A 25,841-nucleotide genomic window follows, 5' to 3' on the forward strand; every position below is an offset into this window, starting at 1 on the left:
TTTTGTTTTGTTTTGTTTTGTTTTGTTTTGTTTTGTTTTGTTTTGTTTTTTGAGACGGAGTTTCGCTCTTGCTACCCAGGCTGGAGTGCAATGGCGCGATCTCGTCTCACCGCAACTTCCACCTCCTGGGTTCAGGCAATTCTCCTGCCTCAGCCTCCCGAGTAGCTGGGACTACAGGCACGCGCCACCACGCCCAGCTAATTTTTGTATTTTTAGTAGAGACGGGGTTTCACCATGTTGACCAGGATGGTCTCGATCTCTTGACCTCATGATCCACCCGCCTCGGCCTCCCACAGTGCTGGGATTACAGGCTTGAGCCACCGCGACCGGCCAGTACTAAGTTTTTAACAATGCAATTTTGTTTTCTCCTGGATATCCAGTCATAGCATACTGACATAAAATTTTTGAGATAGTAAAAGAAAAACGACTATGTAGAAAAAAGCATATAAGGTGAAATTAGAAAATAAATCTGGAGAACAGTAGAGATATCATTCTAAAGCCTTCAAATTTGCATTGGTTCAATCTATGGGTACAACAACAATTATCACTTGCCTAAACTTCTGAGCTGCATTTTCTTCAGCTATTCTCCATTCTCCATTGTGGTCCTAGGCAGCAAAGTTTCTTTTTTTTTTTTTCTTCAAGATATACAGTATTGCTCTATCACCCAGGTGCTGGAGTGTAGTGGTGAAATCATAGCTCACTGCACCCTCAAACTCTTGGGCTCAAGCAATACTATCACCTCAGTCTCCTGAGTAGCTAGGACCACAGGCTCACACTACTATGTTTGGCTTTTTTTTTTTTTTTTTTTTTTTTTTTTTTGGTAGAGACACGGTCTCACTTATGCTGCACAAGCTGGTCTTGAACTAATGGCCTCAAGTGGTCCTACTGCCTTGCCCTTCCAAATTGCTGGAATTACAGGCCTGAGCCATCACACCTAGCACAAACATTTTAATATTGTGAGTGCGTGGGTATATGTGCGCACGCATGTATACAATATATACTATTTATACGTGTGTGTGTGTGTGTGTGTGTGTGTGTGTGTGTGTGTGTACACTTTTAGAAACTAGAGAATATATCTTGGATTCATGAAAGCAAAACTGTCCATGAATGAATTTGAAATATTTTTTGTCAAAAAAAACAAAAACAATGCAGCCATTATGTCCATATCCTCCTTTAGCCTGACCTGATTTATTCCTTGGCAAACTACCAGAGTTAGTACAAATAAATGCTTTAACTTATTCATTTCTGAACAATTTGTATAAATTATAAGAGCAGCAATCATTGCTTTTATTGATTTAAATACAAAGATATGCCATGTCTACTCCAAATATTTTAAGAAATAACAATTACTGAAATTAAGACTAAAAATTTGTGTGCAATAATATCGTAAAGTATATTTTTGTCACCATAAGCGTTCTATTGAAAATAATTTAACTAAAGTAAAACTATTATGATCATGATAATTATAATACTTATAGAAAACAATTATTGAATATTTACTATTTTCAAGACACTTAAGTACATTACATTCTGACAACAACGATAACTACCCTCTACGGAATACTCTCTGCCAGGTATTGTTCTAAATACAATAAATGTGTTATCTCATCTAATCTTCACCATCATCTTGTAAGGATGGTATGAGATGATTTCCTTTTTATAAAAAGAGAAAGAAAGAGAGGTTAAGTAGCTCCCCTAACATCTCATAGCTCAAATGGTGAAGTCAGGATTTGAGCCCAGGCTTTTTTGCTCTTAAAAGTATGCTTTTAACATACATATGGTCACCTAATGATGCAAAAAAGCATCAATTTTATAGTCTGCATATTATGGCTGAGGGTGACAAAATGTGTATTATTCCCAACTATTCTTTCTTGCAACAGATATTTATTTAGCGCTTATCATGAGCCAGATAATAATCCTAGGACCTAGACATTCTTGATTCTTCCTTCATTTCCTTCACCCACATCATTCAATCCATTGCCAAAGCTTGTTGAGTTTGAAATAGCATCATAAACTGGGGAGAGAGGAACACTGCCTTGCACAGGAAAGTCGGAGAAGACTTCTTTGAGGATGGGCACTAATGTTACCACAATTCCAACTCCTGAACTTTATATGTCTTTTTGGCATTGTCCTCTGTAATTTACCTGGCTGTCATTCAGATAGGTCACTGCTTCAGTTTGCACTGGATTCAACAAATCCAAATGGTCTCAGCAGGTACTGCCCTTGTAAGTAAGAGGAGTGAGCCAGGCTTGAGGCACATCCCGTAAAATAAATATCACCAGTGCTGATGTTTAGCTCACCTTTTACAAAGAACATTATCCATTTATGTTGAGTCTATCAAAAACAGAAAACAAAAAAGAAGCTTCCTGCCTTATGGGCTATTTTGTTGAACAATTCAGGTGTTATGATATATACAGAGACTGATATTAGAGCTTATTATGTGTAATATAAACTATAACTGATGATATCGCTGTGTATTCTGGATGTTGAAAAGAGAATCAATAAACATGAAGTGAAAAAATATATTCTCAATACATAAAACCCCCCATAAAAAAACTGAACTAACTTTTGGATAAAGTAAAATATTTCAGTGTAAATCTATCACCCTAGTCATAGCTTCATGGAACTCCAGCCTGAGTTCAGCCCTCAAGAAACAAACACACCCCCCCACACACACACACACCACAGCAGCTGGCACATAAGCCACTTTAAGATTTTTACATTTTTTATCTTAAAATGCATCAGAAACCCTATTTGAAAAATCATATTTTACCTTGATGAAACTATAGAGTATTTTCCAATTTAAACCAGGTATATTATGGTGGTGGGGGGAATCTTTTAGGTTATAAACAATCAATACTAATATTAGTCCAAAATTCTTTGATTGTATAGCTTATTTGATTGTGCTGCATTCTATGTCTATTATAAATATTCGCTATAATTCTTACCCCTGACCCTGTAAGAAAAAAATAGATTATTCATGTATTTATCAAATATTTACCAGCAGCCTATAATATATGTGGTGCTATAAAATGGTACTAATTATAAAAGACTACCATCCACTAACAGGAATTTGTAATAAAGTCAAGGAAGTATCACAAGTATGAAAGTCTCAATAGTATAAGAGGAAACGTAGTATGAGCTTTTCATTCATACAGATTAAATTTATTGAGTACCTACTATATGACAGAGCTGAGAGTTAGAATGCAATGGTGAGCATAATAAATATGATCCATGGCCTCATGGTTCATATAGTCTAGTTAGAAAGGAAATCAACTAAACAAGAAATTGCAATATAATGTGGTGAGTGCTATGGTAAAGGAAACATACTCTGGTATCGGGCACCCAAACTGAAACTTAGAGCCTTAAGATATGTTTCCTAGAAGGAAGAGTGTTTCAGGCAGTGTATGCTTCACTCCATAGCATGTGTGAAGATCCAGAGTGGTGAGAGGCAATTAAAGTCTGCAAGCAAAAGCATGCAACAGTGAGAAAGATGCATTCAAGAAACTGAAAATCCAGTACAGCTTAAGCAAAGGATACAAAGAAAAAAAGTAGCAAGAGATGAGGCTGGGGAAGTGGGCATAGGTGCTACATACCTTATAAACATGTTGGTGATTTTAAGCTTTAATCTGAAGGCCGTGGAAAACCACCAAAGGATTTTACAAGGAGCAGTGCCAGCTCTAAAAGCAGCTAGTATGTAAAAAAGGGATTGCATGGTGGAACAAGAAGACACAGGGTGATATGTGTAGCAGTCCAGTGGAAGAATTAAAGTGGACATATACAGGATAAATTTGAGAACTAAAGATGACAAGGCTTTGTGATTAATTCAATACTGGTATAGTAGACAGTACGGAATAACTTCAAGGCCTCCAGCTTGAGCAATTGGGTAGATGGTGACGCCATTTACTGAGATGGAGAGCATAGAAGAGGAATAGTCCACAGATGGTGATAGCTTGAGCAAGACATTATATGCTGATAAGGAGCATCCACATATGGAAACAGAAAAGCAAAGGATCTTTTCTGACATTGAGGTATGGTAATAGAGGCAGCACTTGAGCTGGGTGGGATTTTAGGAGAAAACGTATGGTAATGAACAACTGCAAGGCATATTTAAGGAATGGCAAATGATTATGCCTGTTTAGAATATAGGTTTCTTTTAAGGCATGCTGATAATAAAGACACAAGGGCATACTGGAATTTAAATACAGAGGACGTGGAATATCATGGTAAAGACTTAAAGCTAATGTCAAGATTTGCAATGCAGCACTGCCACTATCAGGATGGCCGTAGGTAAGTCATTTAATCCTTCTTTTCTAAATTTTCTCGTTTATGAAATGAGTAACTCCCAGACTTTTGGATTTCATGGATTTGTAAAATTGAAAAAGTAGTGAGTGGCAGCCAGGTGGTGTGGTTTATGCCTATAATCCCAGCACTTTAGAAGGCTGAGGTGGGCATATTACTTGAGCTCAGGAGTTTGAGACAAGCTTGGGAAACCTGGCAAAACCCTGTCTCTAAAAAGATAATTTTTTTCTTAAATTAGCTGTATGTGGTGGCGTGCACCTGTAGTCCTAGTTACTTGGGAAACTGAGGTAGAAGGTTGCAGTGAACTGAGATCATGCCACTGCACTTCAGCCTGAGTGAAAGAGCCAGACAATATCTCCAAAAAATAAAAATAAAAATAATAAGTTGGGGGTAGGGGACATGAAGCAACAAATGGTTGCCAACATCATTTTGCAAAGTATGGATATTAAAACCAATAAACAAATAAATTACTATCTATCAATGCTGTCACTTTATAAAATAAAAGATACTTCAAAATAAATTTCAACATGCTTTTAAATATTTTTTTAAATAAATTTTATTTTATGGAACGCGTACTTCATTATCCTTATTTTTCTCTTTCCACTGAGGACTAGTGCAAACTTCTGGCACTGGTCCAGAGACAACAGTTTCGCAACTGCTGAATTACACTTCAGGATTCATTCCAACACTGACATTCTAGCATTTCTATGATTCCTAGGAATTTATTTATCAATCAGTAGGGAGCCAATGAAGGTTTTGGGAGAGTGAAATGACAGTATCAAAGCTACATTTGAAGAACTCATGTGGAAGGTCTCAGAAGAGAAAAAGCAGTCCAATATGTAGCTATCACCAAAGTTGAGTCATAAACTAAGGCATTGACAATAGAAATGAAAAACTGAAATATATTGTGTCCAGTTCAACAGATTCTGGTAGGGCTGACAGTGTGCTGTGTAAGTCAGACCTTGGACTGGAATGTTTGACTTTTTTACCCAAAGCCCTGATTTACCTTAGAAAGTTCATTTGTACTATCCTTTTATCTTAGAGACTTTTCAAAAAGTGGACTCAAAAAATATTTTTTTTCTGGTTCATCCTATCTAAACCACAATTTTGAATGTCTCTGGGAAGAAGATAGTTTATTATTCCTATTGTGCTGAAGAGACCAATCAAATACTTGAATGGGATGAATTATGAAGCAGAAGTATATGTTAATCAGTTACTTAAAATCAGCACTTGGATAGGTTAGAAATGAAAAATGTCCTATCATGCCATAAAATGAAAGTCACAGCACTCAAATAGAAAATCAGAGAAAATAGCCTTTTTTTTATCTGGAGCTATTTTTGCCCCAAACCTTTCAAAATAATAAAAAAAAAAACTACAAAATAGAATGAGTGGGTCATTATGTGAAATTTGAATTAAGACCTACTGTTCTCTAACATTGTTGGGTTAAATTCTCATACCACTATACTTGTGCGAATTATTAGATTCTGAAGTATTAGAGAAAAAGATGCACACATGTTTAAAACTTCATGATATTCCCTAGAAGTTGTCTTTGTTTTATTTTAGCTTGTTCCAGGAAGAAAACTAAAGAATAGCTATAGACCTTACAAGGTCCATAGACCTAGAAGATGCTGGGATCTTACACATCAAAATATGGAATCACAATTTCTAACTCAGTTACAATTTAAAACCTTTCTCCTTTAATTTTGATGAGCCTGGTGCAAAGTTTTCAAACCAGAGTGCTGTGGACAACTGCATGTCACAAATGGGTTACACGTGACTAAGATATTGACCACCTCAGTCCTCAAGTGGTCAGTGGTCAGACCCACCTCCATTGACTCTAGTTTGCTGAACAAATATTTAAAATTTTCAATATGTACCACGTGGTGAAAAAATTGGTAGTCTTTCAGAGCACTTGAAACTGGTCCAACTGTCCAACAGAATTGATGTTTATAGTCTTTTTGAATAAACATAGAAATTGACCCTCACAGTCTTAAATCTTGAAACTCACATTTGTCTGAGTTCCTTCCTTAGAAAACCAATCTTCAGGCCTCCCTGATATCATCAAGGAACTGAAACTCACCAGATTACCACATCCAGACAATAAGACCCTAGATCCCTCACCCATCATGATTGCCTCCTTACTCCTCCCTAATTCTTATTCTCTTGCATATAGCTGCATTCCTTCCCTGCTATATAAACCCCCACCTTTAGTTCATTGGAGATACAGAATTGAGATTTATTTTGTCACCTAGGCTGCAGCACCTCAATAAAGCCTTTCCTCCCTGGCATTACACATTGTCTCAGTGATTGGCTTTCTGTGAAGTGAGCAATGGGAGCTACATTGAATCCCTGGTGTTTCATAACATACTGAGATGGGACTTGCAGTTTAGTTTATGTTATTCTAACAAAAACACATGGGAGTCTTATGAGAATAGCAATAATAATAGTTTACACTTACCTGGTATTTACCATATGCCAGGTGGTGTTCTAAGTAAATTTTATTTATTTAATTCACCTAGTCCCACAACAAGTCTATGAACTAGTGACTATTAATGTTCTCATTTCTTACATAGAGGAAAATCGAGAGGTTAAAGTCACTATGCTAGTAATTAGAAGAGTTAGGATTCCAACCCAGGATATCTGGCTCTGGAGTCCTCATTTCAATTGTCTTTTATACAGACATTTGAAGGAAAGGCTCTGGCTAGATACCAGCGACCTAGCACTAGGGGTTCGAAGATAAGCGCTGGTAGCCCAAAGTAGAGAATAGTAAGTTGTTAGTTCAGAGGTATATTAAGGCCCAGAACTGGCTTTCAGAGAGTTGCTGGTTTGTAATAAGGCAAATAGAGAAATAAGATTTTGTTTCAAAAATTAAAACAAAAACCAGAGAACCCTGAAAATAGAAAGGAGAATTTAAGATAAAAACCAAGATTACTGGATGAAATGAGTCAAACTAATGAAGAGCAAAAGATACATGAATGGTAGATAATTTTCATGGATGTTTTTAAACCAAAGAATATGTAGAGTAGTGGTCCTCAACTGGGGGCAATTTTGTTCCCCAGAGGACATTTTGCATTGTCTGGAAACATTTTTGGTTACATAGCTTGATGACAAAGGTGTGGGGTATGTGTGCTACTGGCATCCAGTGTGTAGGAGCCGCCAGGGATGCTGCTAAACATCCTACAATGCACAGGATAGCCTCTTTCCACTCCAACAAAGAACTATCTGGCTCAAAATGTCAAGAGTGCTGCTATTTGACAAACTGTGGCCTAGAGATATCATTCTATGACCAACTATAACCAGGTAGCCTCTATAAGTGATATTGGCTGATGATGATGATGATGATGGTTGAAGAGAAGGAAGACAGAAGGAGGAATAAATTACAATGCCCCAACAAAAAATAAAAGCAGAATCCACTATTTTTTAGTGTTTACTAAGCACTGTGTGAAGCTCTTTATTACATTACCTTGCTTAATCCTCAAAGCAAAAAACAATCCTCAAAGGTAGGTGGTATTATTAGCTCCACTTTACACATGTGGAAAATTAGGTTCAGAAAAGTTAATGACATTGTTCAGGATCACAAAACTGTAAGTGATCCAATCAGGAGTAACACCCAATTCTGCCTGACTCCAGAGACCATAATACTCTATACCATGTGTGCAGCTGGCTTAGGGTTTACAATTGGTTCAAGAGTCAGAAGCAAGAAATGGACACAAAGACAAACCTTTCCAGGTATCTGGAGGTATGAGTCCATGGGGAAGGTGCTATTAATGAGAGCTTGAGGAATAAAATGACTAAGATAAATAAGTGAATTTTCAAAAAGATTCTACATCATTCACCAAACAGGTCTGTATGCCACATTATCAATGGCAGGATTGGGAATCAGTTTATTTCAAACTCAATTCCACATTCACATTTTTCTGGACTTGGCAGCTAGCCTTCTTTTTCATCAAGGACAACCTATGCATTATATCTACTAAACGTGAAGAAAGCTGAAGAAAGGTGTTTAAAATGGTCCCTTTCAGCAATTCTACCTGGAGAAAAAAAAATAGTTGCATTTACTATTCTTCTCAATGCTAAATTATTACACAATATCATCTTTAAAAACCTGCCTTTAAACTAGAGTAGCACCACCACCCCCTTAATACTTAAGCTGCTTGTAATACTCAGAGGCCAGGCTGCATCTTGGAATTATAACAGCCCCATTCAGTCAAGGCCAGCTCTAACCCAGGGAGCTTGTATACCGATGTTAGTCCGGTCCCCCAAAACCTGCATTACAAAGGCCTTACAGCCTTTTGTAGGGCTTTACGAGTCAGATCCTATTTTGCTGCTGTCACAAAATGAAGCTTCAGTCAGTACAGTATCTACTTCCCCATTTGACAGAAGGCTTTCCAGTAACAATGAAAATGAAGGTGCTTTTTTGATAGATTTTAGAGCTTACTTATAGGCAGAGCTTTTGCTTCCTCATGAGTTATGCTAGTACAGTGAAGTGAATATCTGAGAATTCCAGTAGCTTATTCTTATTTTTATAACAAAAAAAATTACGGCTCATAGAAATCAAAAGTGACACACCTGTGTTCATCTACTGCATTGTGTGTTCAAAGCTGTGAATAATTTCCAACTCTTTTATTTCATTTTATTTTCCTGGGACACAGAATTGTTGACTCCTGGTTTATGGAAATTATTAAACTATATGTCCTAATACAATCAAAGTTTATTAGACTTAAGTGAAAGACAGCCCATTCAAATGCCTTGCAGGCTTTACACTCAGTGGTCTCCACTTAAGACAAAGCTTGCTTTTTTAAAAAATTATTTTCAATTTACAGCACTACATAAGTAAAGGACAGTTTAAGAAAAGCTTAGAGTAGGCTTGAGTGATATTGCAGATATTAAGTAAACTCCTGGCCTTAATGGTCCATGTAATATCTTTTCGTCTCAAGCCTGCCACAAAGGAGACAGTAGATATGCCCTGAGCTTCAAATGCCTTCTTCTTATATTCTTGGTATGATTTTCTTGTTGCTCCCTGGAATGGAAATTTAGACAAATAGCTTAATTCTATTCCTGTGCTTATGCAATGATTGGCATACACCAGCAGTTGATGTCTTTTAATTTCAGAGTTAGAAGAGCAAGCAAGTAATTTCTACCTCCTAAGGACACATTCCATAGTATGTCCCTGGGCATGAAAAGAAGATGGTAACATCTGGAGGAATGAGGAACAACACATTGGTGAATGGCCTAATAAAATGCCATTATCATGCTCAGAGCAAGAAAAGTTTAATTGGGAAATAATGATTTGGTGTATATTTTACATATGCTATAGAGTCTCTGAAATAGAAAAAAAAGCTTTCTAGATAATTAGATGAATATTTACTTTTTTCTTCAAAGTACTAAAGCATCAGAAGGCTGAAAAACACTGCCATCGGTCTCAGAATGGCAGGATGGCCTCATATTAAGAAGAACTCATCTATGCTATATAGAACTACATTACTAACTTACATAGATGAAAATCCTGAGCTTAACTGTCAGATGGATAAAATAATAATTATCCACTGCATGAACTAATTTCTCTGGTGATTCCACACAGTAAGCTTCCCTAGTATGCTTATTTGTTTATACTGGGAAACAAAGAGATACAAAGTAGATAATTGAGTAGGAATCTGGTAAATAATTTTTAAATATAAGTGATTATGATAAAAGGCATCAACATATCTATTCAAGAATTTATAGATTATTCTCCAGAATTAAATGTAGGCCTCTAGGTAGATTCATCATCTCAAAGTATTTTTAAAATGAAACTCAGCTATCATTTTATTTTTACTAATAGATTATATCTTATAAATCTTTTGTATATGGAAGATTAAACAGGATATCCAATTTTGCAATGTTCAATGAAGCAAAACCATCCATTTTGCTTTGAGGGGAAAGCCATCTTTGAATAACAGAAATTTGTACCAAGACATATCTACTTTTATATATGTTTATATTCATGTTTCATAGCATAATATTTAAGTTCACTGCCTGTCATAGGTAAAGTTGTAAGGTACTGCCTTTAAAAGTCTACCTCATATTTTCCTCTCATTCAAACCAGAGCTAGTTATGGCATATAACCAAGACTCTCAGAATATCCTGATTTTTTCTTCAATTAGACTATTCTGGAGAGCACAGAGAATAGTGTATACATATGAGATGGCAGAAGGATCTGAGCTTCAGATGCTCCCTCTTAAAATCACTTCAAGTCTTAAGTAAAGTCAAGTATACTTGTCCTATGAATGAACTATGCTGGACTGAATGGCCAACATTAGAATTTCAGAGGGGGTAGTGTGATCTGTATGAGGGGTAGGAATTTTGACTTGCTGTCCAGTCCCAAATAATAATGATATCGAATATTTGTGGGGTGTTTATTATATACCAGACATTGTTTTCAGCACTTTATGTGGATTAATTTATTAATCATCAACACAGACATGAGGTCAACAGCTTTTGAGTTATGTACCACTATTATACCAATTTACAGACAAGAAAACTGAGTCCCAAAGGGGTTACTTGCTTAAGATCACAGAGCTAGTAACTAGCTAAGCAGAAATTCAAACCCAGGCAGTCTGCCTCTAGAGCCCGAGCTTTAAGTCGCTACACTTTACTCTGTCTTTGCCCTATTATAATTTCTTAATATAAAAAGGAATACATATTCACTATAGAAAATTTTGACAATAAAGTCCAGGCACAGTAGCTCACACCTGTAATCCCAGCATTTTGGGAGGCTGAGGTGGGTAGATCACTTGAGGCCAGGAATTCAAGACCAGCCTGGCCAACACGGCAAAACCCTGTCTCTACTGAAAATAGAAAAATTAGCTAGGCGTGGTGGCATGCACCTGTAATCTCAGCTATTCAGGAAGCCGATGCAGGGGAATCACTTGAATCTGTGAGATGGAGATTGCAGTGAGCAAAGATCGTGCCACTGCACCCCAGCCTGGGCAACAGATTGAGTGAGACTCCATCTCATTAAAAAAATGAAAGAAGAAAATAAAATTTTGACAATAATGAAAAGTAAAAAAGAAAGAAAAGCACCTATTCATTAGTATGTATTTGTAGACCCAGCAGCAGAAATAATCACCATTAAAATGTAAGTACCTATGTATCAGGCACACACTATACTTTTTGTAAAAACAAAATCAAGCTATAATATAATTCTTTAAAAAAGCTATGTTCTTTGACTCAATGATTTTTATTTGTGGGTCTCTGCATTTTAAAAAATCTAGTTATGGCGAAATAGCTATGGGAGTCCATCCCCACCAAATTGTTATTTACTATGGTTCAGGTTGGAAATAATTTAAATGTCCATCATGGTACATTTATTCAATGGATCAGTTTACAGCTGTTGAAATCATGATTAAGAGAATTCTGCAACAGTTTGGAAAAGCTTATGATATAATGTTAAGTTTTAGAAAGCATCATACAAATTGTAAGGACAGTATGATTACAACTATGTAACATCTATGGCTAAAAAAAAGACTGAAATGAAATACATCAAAATGTTAATAAAAGTTTTATAAGAATAGTAGCAGTAGGGTAAATCTTTTTAAACTCATTCTATTTTTACAAATATTTGCAATATACCTTTCCTAATTGTTTTTCATTTAAAAGACATAAAAGAAAAAAATACAACAAAGAACATATTACTTACATATAAGGCTAGCCTTGCCTTGCTTGATGGAGAGTCAGAATTTCACTAGCTATGTTTAATGATTTTCTGAGGCTAAATGGGCCTTCCAAGGACTTTGTCTCTTCAACATAGCTACCTGACCAACCTTGTGTAGAACGTTTTCTGTTTTCGAGGATTCCTCATTTTTTTCAACAGAATATCTATGTCAGATCTATTGCCTTGGTTGCAGAATGCAGCCAATTGCTGTACTTCCTTGTTTTTCTTTTAAGATAAAACATGATATATGAGAACTTGGAAAGAAATAAATGAGGTCTTCCTTAACCTAGAGTAGGAATTTTCAAAATGTATTTCCCAAAGTCATATAGCATCAGACAAAATTGCCAGGGCCACCTGACTTAAAAGCTAAATTTAATTACAACATGCTTCTTATTTCTCATTAACCAATAAATGGTCTGCTGTGTCTTAATTGAGATTAAATAAGTAATAAACAGATTTAATCTTACTACAGAATTGATATTTTCAGCATTTTGTCCCAGAAAGTTACCTCCTGTCTGTATTGACTTCCAGTTTCATTAATATAGCTTGTTTTCTGGTTCATTAATGGTTGAATCAGAAGGAACTAAGTTTGCTCTGATGTTCTATTGCTCCTTCGATTCTACTCTGCCATATGAAGCTACCCAGCCATCTTCCCTTCTTCCTAACACAAGCCTTCCCACAATTGTACTAGATGTGGCCACAAACTTCAGCAGGATATTCTTGTTGAAAGTTGTGAAAAAAATTTAAAGAGAAAACCACAGTTAGTAATGAGGAAAAATCAGGTAATTAGAAATATTTGTAATGAAATAGTTCAGTATAGGTTTTTCTATGAAATTACTGAATTATGTTCCCTGAATGTAAGATGTAAATAACAGTTCTTAACATTTGTCACATGGCTAGCAGATCCCATAAGATTATACAAAAAAGGTGCTTGATTTATGCAGAAACTATGATTTATACAGAAAGTATGAAAGTACTATCTTATTTACAGGGCAGTTAGAGATTAAAGGTTTTAAATGCCAGTTAAGAGTTAATTCAGGTAACTTTCCAGGTGATTTCTCTTTTTTTTCTTCCTTTTTTCTCACTGGAAATATCTAGATGAATGAGAGGGTAGGTAAACAATCATGCTTATTTTTAAAAGTCTCATATAGGACTTTCAAAACAGTCTTCAGTAAAAAAGAAAATACAAACAACAAAAAGTAAGTGTGCAAGTATGTAAGAGAGAATGGCAGTAAGTGACATCCATCAAACCAGGGAAATTCTTACAATATATTCTTCATTTAGGCTGGCAGAAAGTAAGCAATTGCAAGTATGTATGAGTAAGCACTTAGAATTTCCATCAATGATTAGGTTGTAATCTAAAGGAGACAATACACAAACATCCACAAATTCTTCAGAGCACAAAAAGTCTGTGTTGAAGTGCCTGGTTGTGATATGTAGATGTGCCCCATGCCTGGTTTCTCTAATTTCAGTCAGTTAAATTACTTCCATAATTAATAAGATATATATATATATATATATATATATATATATATAGTTAAATAAAATCCATGTATTCATTAAACAATAATTTATTGAATACATACTATATGCCAGGCAGGAGCTATTGAGACACTGGGAATGTGTGAGCAAAAGGGACAAAAACATATACTTACATTCCAGTGAGGGAAGACAGACAATAAACAGTAAGCAAAATTAGTAAGTAAATTTCCTGAAAAATTAGAAAGTAACAAATGATGTGGATAAAAGAAAAGTCTAGACCAGAGTAAGGTGGATTGAGAGTATGGGGAGGTGGGAGTGGAGTGGGGGAGAGTTGCATATTAAACAGGCAGGACAAGATAAGCCTCACTGAGAGGTGATATTGGATCAAAGACCTGGAGATGAGGGACTAAAAAGCATGCAGTTATCAGGGTGGAAGAGTGTCGCAGGCAGAAGAAACTTCCCTAGTCTAATGCTGAGGTGTGTTTAAGGAACATCAAGGTGGCCAGTGTGGCTGAAAAGAAGGGAGTGAAGGAGAGTGGAACAGGAGATGAAGTCCCAGAGGTATCTGAGTACCAGATACGTACGGCCCTGTGGGCCACTAAAGGAGCCTAAGCCTTTATTCTGTTTAGCAGGGAGACCAGCCTGGAGGCTTTTGCAGTAAATCAGGCAATACATGATATTGATGACGGCTCAGACAAGGATGGTACCAGAGAGGGCGGTGAGGAGTCCTCAGATTCTGGAAATATTTCAAAGTTAGATCTAAGATGATTTCCTGATAGATTGGTTGTGCTGTGGGAGAAAAGAAGAATGAGTCAAGGATGGCTCCAACATTTCAGTCTGACCAATAAGGATGAAGATCTCATCAACTGAGATGGGGAAGACAGCGGGTTTTATGGAGATACTAGTAATTCAATTTTGGAAATGTTACATTTGAGGTGTTTATTAGACTTCCACTACATAGATGTGGAGTTAGTAGTTGTATAGATACAAAGATTTTAACTTGAGAGTCATCAACATACAGAAGTTACTTAAAGAGCAAATATAGATAGAAAAGAAAGGCAAATTCAAGGATTAAGCCTGGGCACTCCAAAGTGATAATAAAATACACACCAAGTCAAACTGAATATTAATCACATTTATTACTGCTTTTATATCTGTACAGACAGTGCACTTCTTTATTTTCTACACCCAGAGTGTACTACTTCCATGGCTCCAGCCTTAGTATGCCACTGAGTATATGTTGCACAATCTAGTTTAAAATATAAAATAATCAAGCAACCTGGCTTTTGTTCTATCTGTATTGTCTCCCCTGATTGCAACTGATCATAATCTGCCTCAGTTTCTCTTAATTCTAATTAGATGCCTCCCTCAATTTCCTTTAAGCTTTTGAGCAGACAGGTGGTTTCTGAGATGACATATCAGTCCTGTGCTTAGCTTGGTATAAGCATAAAGGCCGCCTAAGGATAACATTGGATTATGATGAGAAAAATCAGGGGTTTTGACTTTTTAATTGATCCTTCATTTTAATGTTTTAGTTTAAAATGTATCTCCCCTTATCCTCATACACATATATAACATATATCTTCCCAACGTTCTCCATCATCTCCTTATCTTTAGTTTCTTTCCAAGTGCGCCATATATGATTAGCTATAAGATTCTGAAAATATATCTGCTAAGAGAGTTTCAACAACTAAAATCTGAGATGAAATATTAATTTGGAGGTTTTATTGATAAATGATTCTCTATATGTTTTTGGGAAATCCTAGACTTTCCAAAAAGGAACCAACATGACATATGACAAAGTAGAGCATCTAAGAAAAACCACCAAAAACAACACTAGCTTCCTGGGTCTGACAGTGGTGGGCTAGATACTAGTACAACATCCCAGTTTGGGGTCACATGTCAAACAGTTTGCTGTACTGCTTATTTATTTATTTAATTAATTTTATTTTTGAGACAGAGTCTTGCTCTGTCACCCAGGCTGGAGTGCAGTGGCATGATCATGGCTTGCTGCAACCTCTGCCTCCTGAGTTCAAGTGATTCTCTTGCCTCAGCCTCCCAAGTAGCTGACAGATGCGTACCACCATGTCTTGCTAATTTTTTTGTATTTTTAGTAGAGACAGGGTTTCACCATGTTGGCCAGGTTGGTCTCAAACTACTGACCTCAGGTGATCCACCGCCTCAGACTCCCGATGTGCTGTGATTATAGTCGTGAGCTACCACACCCAGCCTGTGCTGCTATTTTAAATGAACAGATATTTAAACTACTTCGGATAGTTGTAGGAGGGGGTGATGACAGCAAAAGATGCTAAGGGAGAAGAAAAAACAAAAACAAAACAAGGATGATAAAAGGTCATCCTTCGAAAGCCTGACTCTTCAAATGCAGTATTGCTGGACCCACCTGGAGTAAGGTAATTACAATTTGATTCCCCTTGGCCTGACCATAGAACTACCCTATATGCAGTGCTATGATAATGGAATTGCAAGCACTTTTAAAAATAACAGAGTACAGGCCGGGCGCAGTGGCTCAAGCCTGTAATCCCAGCACTTTGGGAGGCTGAGGCAGGTGGATCACGAGGTCAAGAGATCGAGACCATCCTGGTCAACATGGTGAAAGCCCGTCTCTACTAAAAATACAAAACATTAGCTGGGCATGGTGGTGCATGCCTGTAATCCCAGCTACTCAGGAGGCTGAGGCAGGAGAATTGCCTGAACCCAGGAGGCGGAGGTTGTGGTGAGCCGAGATCGCGCCATTGCACTCTAGCCTGGGTAACATGAGTGAAACTCCGTCTCAAAAAAAAAAAAAAAAAAAAAATTAAAAAAAAATAACAGAGTACAATAGGCTCTGAGGAGGAGGGCATAGTAGAAGAAATATATGCAGAAGGCAGGTATAATCTGTGTCTGAGGCTGGATGAAGATTCAGGCTCCAAGAAACAAGCACTACTTTTAGATTCCACTAGAATAAATCCATTAATAAGAGTTTAGGAACAGTCTCTATGTTTGTTGCACCATTCTAGGTATTGTGTCTGATAAAAAAGTAAGGCATGGTCTTTCCCGCTAAGCTGTTCACAGGATTACCTCTTCATCAGCAAAGAATATATGAGTAATTCTAGCTACAATCCTGACAGTAACATCAACTAAGGCAAAGTCTTCTAATATATCTCACTGTATGGTAGGAGAGAAAGAATGTAGGTAACGAAAACATCAAAACAGGGCTTCTGGGCCTGCCTGCAGCATGGACAGCCCAGTCCAATATTTAATCTTTAAATAGATAACAAAGAAGTAAAAGTGGGAAGGCATGATTACTTTCCCAGCATCTTTTCCCAAAACATTGTGGTTTCTCTTAAAATCCATGTCTTGTCATTCATAAATTTATCGAATGAGTTAATTGAAAGTTCCAACTATATCTGAAGCTATTGATACTTTTGGAAATGTACTTATCATTTAGGGTAACAACTCCATTTATCAGTTTTATATTTACTCTTTTCAATCATCAACGGACTTCCCTCTTCACTTATCCCATGGTTTGGAGTTTTAGTAAAATAAGTACCCATTCTCCCTCTTTAACCCACAGTATTTGCAACAAAGCCCTTACTTAGGATGTAAACATCAAAACGAAGCAGGTTTATTTAATATTTCATATTCTCTATCCACCCTTTAAAGCTCTGATCAAATGCTTTTTCCTCTGTGAATTACTATCTGGTTACTCTCAAAATGATCTCTCCCTTCTCTCATCACATGAAAAACTAATTGTCTGCTCCACTTTTTTTTTACATTCTTCTGATCATCTACTTTAAATTGTTACTAAATCATTTCATATATACATATTTCATGTTTTCCAGCCAGGTTATAAACTTTGTGAGGACAAGCTCCTCAGTTCAAGATACTGCCTAACTATCTATTCTATACAAGGTACTAGCTTAGCAGCATTGAAGATACAGCAGACACATGGTGAACGCGAAAGTATATGTTAATTTTAGAGGCTGCAGTTACATTTTTAAAAAGAAACACTGCTGTTGAAATAAATACATCTGGCCTGTAGGCTGTCAATAATTATTGGTCTAAAATAAGGTATTGGAGGTGAAATGGAAAAAAGAGAACTCACAGGAAAGATAGAATTAGGAAGCTATGAAAGCTAATTTCAATATATGGTAGGAAGAAAAAAAAGCATCAGAGATGCCTAGGTTTCTAACCTGGTGGACAGGCAATATAGTAGTGACATTTACCAATAAATGACATAAGAAAGTAGGAGAAGGTTTGAAGGTGGAGTTGGCAATTAGACAGAAGTTAGTATGTCACTTGGATCATGAAGAAGGTATCAGCAGAATAGCCATGGTGACTTTGTCAGTAGAGCATCTAGGTGTTTGCATTTGGAATTCAGGAGAGAAGCCAGAGGTAGAGATTAGGAGACATAAATGTAGAGATTGTGCTGAATGTGAGATGCTACCCAGAGATAGTACAGAATAAGAGAAGAAAATATGGACAACGTTCTGGGAAGCACCTAAATTTTAGAGGTAAATAAGAGATAGTGAAGGCTACATCTATAATTAAGGAGCAGAATCAGGGGAATGAAATGTCTTAAGATCCAAAGCAGGAGAAAGTTTTGAGGAATAGCACAGCCTTGAGAGACTATCAAAGTGCTTGGCACATAGTAGGAATATAATTAAGTTTTATCGAATGCATGAGTGATGCTTTGAAGGATTCATAGCATAGAAGGCAAGAACATCAGGCCAATCTGAGTTCCTTTTCATAAAAACACAAATATCTTAGCTACCATCAGCAACTGGACATCTCAATTACAACTCTATAGTGTGTAAGTGATGCTATGATTTTGTAACTTAATTATCTTTTCAGTAAGGCTCAACAAACCTTCTGACTGGATGACAATCACCTTCCCTTGAGCTGAATATATTTTGAGACAAAATCTTGCTCTGTTGCCAGGCTGCAGTGTAGTGATGTGATCTCAGCTCACTGCAACCTCCCAACGTCTGTCTCCCAGGTTCAAGTGATTTTCCTGCCTCAGTTTACCGAGTAGCTGGGACTTCAGGCATGCACCATCACGCCAAGCTAATTTTTGTATTTTTAGTAGAGACGGGTTTCACCATGTTGGCCAGGATGGCCTCGATCTGCTGACCTCACTCTCCACCCACCTTGGCCTCCCAAAGTGCTGAGACTACAGACGTGAGCCACTGTGCCCAGCCCACTTGTATTTTTAAAGTAGAAAATGTGTGGCTATTTACTGGTACTATAACTCAGTCGGTTTCAGCCTCAAGGTTTGTGAAGGGCTGCAGAAATTTTCTTTATAACAACAATGAACATTTCAAATGAGAAACATTTCATCTTAACAAATAACTGTACTCATTTGGGTATGAATTTTTATTGGCAAACATTTGTCTGTGTTAGAGCAAAAAGAGGTCTCCAGAGGAAAACTAAGGACATTAATTTCTCACACCCATGGTTTTTGTTGTGTAGTGAGACCAGAATTCACAACGTAAAATTAACTCAAGAAAGACAACATTAAAGCTTAGTTTGTGCTTTCTAGGCAGAATTCTCTGTTTTCAGCCTTTTCATCACAGTCTACCCCTTCTGGTCCTAACTCAAAGGTGGTTGCACCAAATCAGCACAACTTTTATTAAAAATGGACCCAACTATTTGAGGTGGTCGACAGGAAAAATTTTCAGCTAAGTTTTCGTATACAGTATAAATGGGTTTTATATGTGTCTATGCCTTCATATGCTTGGATACCCCAGACATTAATTTAAATCTCTGTCCTGGGCCTGACCTATGTCCCAGTGCAATACCATAGCTTTTTTTCTAAGTTTGAAATGAGTAGGCCAAGAGCTAGGAGCTAAAGCTATGTTGTGGCTGCTAGAAGAAGAAAAAAGTCATCTGAACCGAGGACTTACCTGTTCCTTTCCATCAGAGAGATCGACTGAGGGTTATCTATGTGACCCAGCTCTATGCAATATTAAGGAACCAGTTGGCACTAAGTTAACTTAATTATCAGTTGGCAGAAAGTACCTTCTTACATACAAATGTATATGTGTTAAGGGAAGGTATCTGGCCCTGCCCACTGAACAGCTATGGTATACCTAATCTGGGTAAGAGTTAAAAGCCAAGATAAAGGACAAGAGCGTCAAGGGCCAAATTCCTGGCAAAGACATCAATGCAAAGTCAGCAAACTGAGGGCAGCTGCACAGAAGTCCTTGGAATATGGGAGGCAGAGAAAAAAGGGTCTGAGCAGACACAGGTTAAGAAGATTGTACCTTTAAGAGTTGTTCTACCAAGCTGTACCAAGTTATATCTCTGTTGCAAGAATTCATCTTAGCACATCAAGTTACTTTGCTGAAATATGCCAATATTTTCCTTTTTTTAAAAAAAACCTTCTATATAAAGTATATATATATTTATTTCTTCCAAAGAACCGGTTTTCAAGTTTGTTGTATATTTTTGCTGTGTAAAGGATGGTATATGGTGTACCCACAAGTAAATACTGGATTTAAACGTGAGTAAAACACAGAAATTCATCCTAGAAGAGAGAAGACTAAAATGATAATTTGCATACAAAGACCCCAATTCAATATGTGAAAAAACACATTTTAGCAAGAGAGATTTCTCCCAAAAACAGGATCCAGAAAAGCATCTTATTTTCATTTTTTATTTTTAATTTTTTTTTCACTCAATGATCTTTTATTATCGGGTACCCTGGCTGGCCCGGGACCCAGAGAGACAAGCTGAGATCAAGCAGGGCACGGCATCTGAGACCCATTTTACAGGTGAGAAAAACGAAGAGCAGAGGCCTGCAGGAACTTGCAGTAGGCAGCCTGCACCAGGGAGCCCCACCCTGCCGGAATCATCTGCCCTGCCCTAAGCCTGGCCCACAGTGACTGCCACATTTCAGACCGGGAAGTGAGCAATGGGATGTGCCTTTTGCCCCCTGTGGGAGGGCATGGGGCTAGGGGGAAGGAGCAGGACAGTGAAGTCTGTGCTGCTAGCTGAGAGGCGAGGCCGGGTCCCAGGAGTGGCTGAGATGTGGGGGCTGCTTTCTTCTGTGTAGAAGTCCCCACAAGGCTCCCCGCTCTGCTGACCCTTTACCTAGGGCCTGTTGGAAAACACTTCTCACTGTGAAGGGGATGGAACTAATGAGGGACAGTGGAGGACATGGATCTACCCCCATTCCTGAGTCGCAGCCCAGACTTGGCCTGGGGTCACGGCACCAGGTGGCCCCTCTGGCCAGTCCACAGTTCTTGGAACTCAACATGGCAAACCAGGTCCTGCAGGGCGGCCTTGGCCACATCCTCACAGCTGCGGTGGTTCGACTGGGCCTTTGTAATGAGTGCCTCAGCCCTCAGGTCCAGGTTGGGCTTCAAGAAGGCCCAGCTGCGGGACACCAGGTTTCGGATCAGCATACAAACCTGTTTCTGCACGCCGGCCTCCTGCGGGTGCGCCTTCATGGCCTGCAGCGCTGTCACAACCCCGCCACCCTCCACGATGATGCGGCTGTTGTTGGGCTTACACAGGGCCAGAACGCTCACAGCCGCACAGTTCTGCTCACACACCTGGGGGCTGGCCTGGTGCCAGGTCATGGCAGCCACGATGGACTCCATCCCGCCAACATGGACAATGGCGTCCTTTACGTCGTTGTTGCCTGCGATGGCTCGCAGGGCGCTCAGCAACTGCTTCACGAGCTTCTGGTGGTCACTGCAGTCAGCCAGCAGGGACACCAGGCTGCTCAGGCCCCCGAGGTCGACGACCTCCTGGCAGAAGTCGTTGCGGACAGCCAGGCGGGACAGGGTTCCACAGAGCTCGCTCAGCATGCTGGGGTCATCCAGGAATGCTTTGGTGGCTTCGATCAGCACCTTCAATCCTCTGTTCTCCTGCACAATCATCTTGGCGTGGTTGTGGACGTGGCTAATGGACATACGCATGTCGTCATAGAAGGTCATGACACGCAGGGCCCAGCAGGCCTCTCTGACCACGTTGGCGTGGTGGCCATAATGGACAATGGCGCCAGTCAGCAGCGGCAGCAAGCCGGCTTTCACCAGGTCTTGCCGATTCTGTTCATGTTTCAGGCAAGCATGACGTACACAGCGGATCCCAGAGCAGGTCAGGTCGGCCTCCTCAGCATTCTGGGCCAGCGTGGCCAACAGCAGCTGCAGGCCCTGGGTGTCCAGGAGGTCTGGCTGGCCATAGGTCAGCACCGACGGGGCATTGAGGGACTGGAGCAGAAGGCTCCGGTCACTTGCAGTGGCCAGCTTCCAGACAGCAAAGATGATGGGGTAGGTCCCTTTCTGGGCTTCGAGGAAGCAGCAGGCCTTGTCCTGCTTGCACTGGTCGCAGAAGTGGGTGAGGTGTGCTGACACTTCCTGGGGGCAAGAGCTGGCCACAGACTCCTGTAGGTCACTCAGTGTCTGCAGGACGTCACATGTGGGCTGCTGGGGGCCGTCTGCAGAGACTTCAGGCACCGTCTTTATGGTGTTGCTCAGATCAAGCCCTTGCGATTCAAACTGCTCCACGGCCTCTTTGACCGCCTCCTCTGGCCCCATCACAAACTCCTTGATGTTCTCACGCACAGTTGTGTCAAAGGTCTCCTGGGCAATGCGCTTAGACACCATCTTCCCTGCACTGATGTTGGCATGCAGCCGATAGGTGCTCTGGAGCTTGTCTTCGCTTTTTATATTTTGTGGGTGCATAGTATGTATATAAACTTGTGGGTTACATGAGATATGAGATATTTTGACACAGCTTTACAATGCATAATAATCACATCATGAAGCATGGGATATCCATTCTCTCAAACATTTTTATTTTGTGTTACAAACCATCCAATTATACTCTTAATTATTTCAAAATGTACAATTAAATTATTATTGACTAATAGTCCCCCTGTTGTGTTATCAAATACTAGGCCTTATTCATTCCTTATAACTATATTTTTGTATGCATTAACCATCCCTGCCTCCACCCCCCACTACCATTCCCAGCCTCCAGTAACCATCCTGCTCTCTATGTCCATGAGTTAAATGATTTTGATTTTTAGATCCCAGAGATAAGTGAGGACATGCAATGCTATCTTTTTGTGCCTGGCTTATTTCACTGAATGTCATCCTGTTCCATCTATGTTGCTGTAAATATCAGGATTTCATTCTTGTTTATGGCTGAATTGTAATCCACTTTGTATATGTACTGCATTTTCTTTATCCATTCATCTGCTGATGGATACTGCTTCTAAATCTTAGCTATTGCGAACAGTTCTACAAGAAACATTGGAGTGTAGATATATCTTTGATATACTGATTTCCTTTCTTTTGGGTATATACCAGCAATGGGATTGCTGGATCATACGGTATCTCAATTTTTAGGTTTTTTTAGGAGCCTCCAAACTGACCTCCATAGTGGTTATACTAAAATTTACATTCCTATCAACAGTGGACGAGGGTTCCCTTTGCTCTCCATTCTTTCCAGCATTTGTTATTGCCTGTCTTTTGGAATGAAAGCCCTTTTAACTGAGGTGAGAGGATATCTCATTATAGTTTTGAGTTGCATTTCTCTGATGATCAATTATGGTAAGCACCTTTTCATATGTTTGTTTCACATTTGTATGTCTTCTTTTGAGAAATGTCTATTCCAATCTTTTTGCCCATTTTAAAATCAGATTATTAGGTTTTTTCCTTTAGAGTTGTTTGAACTTCTTATATATTCTGGTTATTAACCCCTTGTCAGATGGGTTGTTCGCAAATATTTTCTCCCATTTTGTGGGTTGTCTCTTCACTTTGTTGGTTATTTCCTTTGCCATGCTGCGGCTTTTTAGCTTGATGTGATTCCATTTTTGCTTTGGTTGCCTGAACTTGTGGAGTATTACTCAGAAAATCTTTGCCCAGGCTAATGTCCCGGAGAGTTTTCCCAAAGTTTTCTTTTAGTAGTTTCATATTTTGAGGACTTAGATTTAATCTCTTAATCTATTTTTATTTCATTTTGTATATGGCAAGAGATAAGGGTCTTGTTTCACTCTTCTGCATATAAATATCCAGTTTTCCCAGCACCATTTATTGAAAAGATGGTCTTTCCCCAGTATGTTCTTGACAGTTTTGTTGAAAATGAGTTCACTGTAGGTGTGTGGAATTGTTTCTCGGTTCTTTATTCAGTTCCATTAGCCTATGTATCTGTTTTTATGCCAGTACAATGCCATTTTGGCTACTATAGCTCCGTAGCATAATTTGAAGTTGGGTAGTGTGAGTCCTCCAGCTTTGTTCTTTTTGCTTAGGATAGCTTTAGATATTCTTGGTCTTTTGTGGTTCTATACACATTTTAGGGTAGTTTTTTTCTATTTCTGTGAAGAATGTCATTGGTATTTTGACAGGATTACATAGAATCTGTAGATTGCTTTGGGTAGCATAGACAATCAAACAATATTGGTTCTTCCATCCATTAACATGGAATATTTGTCCAATTTTTGGTGTCCTCTTCAATTTATTTCATCAGTGTTTTGTAGTTTTCATTATCGAGAACATTTACTTCTTTGGTTAATTCCTAGGTATTTAATTTTATTAATGGCTTTGTAAATTTTACTACTCCTTATTTCTTTTCCAGTTTGTAACCTGTGGACATATAGAAATGCTACTGATTTTTGTATGTTGATTTTGTATCCTTCAACTTAACTGATTTTGTTTATCAGTTCTAATAGTTTTTGGTGGCGTCGTTAGGTTTTTCCTAGTATAAGATCATATCATCTGCAAACAGGGATAATTTTACTTCTTCCTTTCCAGCTTGTATGCTTTACATGTTTATCTTATCTGATTGTTCTAGCTAGGACTTCTAGTACAATGTTGAATAACAGTAGAGAAAGTTGGCATCCTTCAGAAAAGTATTATAGGGTAGAGAACATTTCAGAAGCAAATAAAATAATGAAAGATGAAAATAAGAGACAACAGCAAGACAGAAAGGTGAAGGAACCAGCTCAAGTCACAATTTGACAGGAAGGAGCAATGCATGTTCACAAAATCACCATAGCAATTCAGATAAATTATAGCAGAAGGCCCCTGTTGAGGACCAGCAACAAATGCAGGTGAATTAAACTGAAGACATAGCCCAGTGGTTCTCAAATATTTATGAACATCTGTATTATTTGCGATGGGGGACACTTGTTAAAAATGAAGTTTTTTTTGGACCTGTTCCCTGAGATTCTGTTTTGTATGTCTGGGATATCTGAATTTGTTTCTGGTTCCCAACAGGGACCTTCTGCTATTATTCATTTGGATTGTTCTGGTGATGCTATGAACATGAATTGACCCTTCCTGCTTACTTATTGTCACTTGTGCTGGTTCTTCTGCCTGTCTATGTTGCCATTGTTGCTTCTGGGCAGTGGCAAGAAATTTGGAAGGGTGATAGGCTCCTTCAAGGGAAGCTGATGCAGGTTTTCAGAATGCACACTTAAGGAAACCTTAAGTTAGGAAGTGATAGCCTAGCAGAATTCACTATCAGATTTCTTTAAATTCCAACTTTGTCCAATTACATTTTGGTAGTATTTTATTTGAAGTAATGCTATTGAACTATAACTCTTCTAGAATAGAAATATTTAATAAAGACATTTATGCCTGTTATTCTAATTGGAATAAATTATTTCAATTAAAACAGGAGGAAAACACCAAGCAATAGTGCTTGAAAACTTTATATAAACAAGCTGACAAAAATCATTTTTCCCCAGTAGTCATTATCTGTCTGAAGGTCACAAACAAGGTTTTTCCTTTGAGTTTGCATAAATTAGGAGACTACCTGCTGGTCTGTTTACAAAAATTAGCTGTTCATTTCTCCATCTGGGAGAGCTTTGGTTACTTTGGTTTAAATGTTCTTGGTAATGAAATCTGAAACATTGCCATATATTCCACTTGGGTAGCATCATCCATTTATCAAATGGAATATATAAGCTTCCAGCATTAGATAATCATAGTTTAGGAACATATTTTTAATAAGAAAGCATGTGATATAGGTAAATTTTTGCCATCCAAAAGGAGCCATGAAGGCCAGGAACCAACAAAGGAAAAAATTGTGAAGTAGGGTTTTTCCTGGCACAAAAATGAAGAGTATTCTAGACAGCACAAACAGTGTGGAAGACCACGCATAAGCCATAAATTGTCTTGCGTGTTGTAAGAAATGGATAGGACATTGGTTTCACCAACAAAACAGGTTGAGGCCACACGTTGTAAAGAGCCTTGAATAATAAACATAATATAAGCTAATACCTACATATCAGTTACATTGTACCAGGCATTATTCTAAACACTTTATATACATTAATTTGTTTATTACAAAAAGCCTTTGACATAGGTGCTATTATTACCCTCATTTAACAAGGAGACTGAGCTAC

At 38.3% G+C, this 25,841-nt stretch overlaps 1 protein-coding gene and 1 pseudogene across 1 annotated transcript in view; both read right to left on the reverse strand.

Annotated features, from left to right (window-relative positions):
• The window catches only part of IL1RAPL2 (interleukin 1 receptor accessory protein like 2), a 1,136,852-nt gene that overhangs the window by 401,891 nt on the left and 709,120 nt on the right, over nt 1–25,841 (reverse strand). The window lies entirely within an intron of this gene.
• On the reverse strand, nt 20,145–22,139 carry LOC116531907 (annotated as a pseudogene).

The sequence above is a fragment of the Sapajus apella genome, unplaced genomic scaffold, assembly GCF_009761245.1.
Source record: "Sapajus apella isolate SASKATOON/1434 unplaced genomic scaffold, GSC_monkey_1.0 scaffold73, whole genome shotgun sequence".
In the NCBI taxonomy this organism is placed as follows: domain Eukaryota; kingdom Metazoa; phylum Chordata; class Mammalia; order Primates; family Cebidae; genus Sapajus; species Sapajus apella.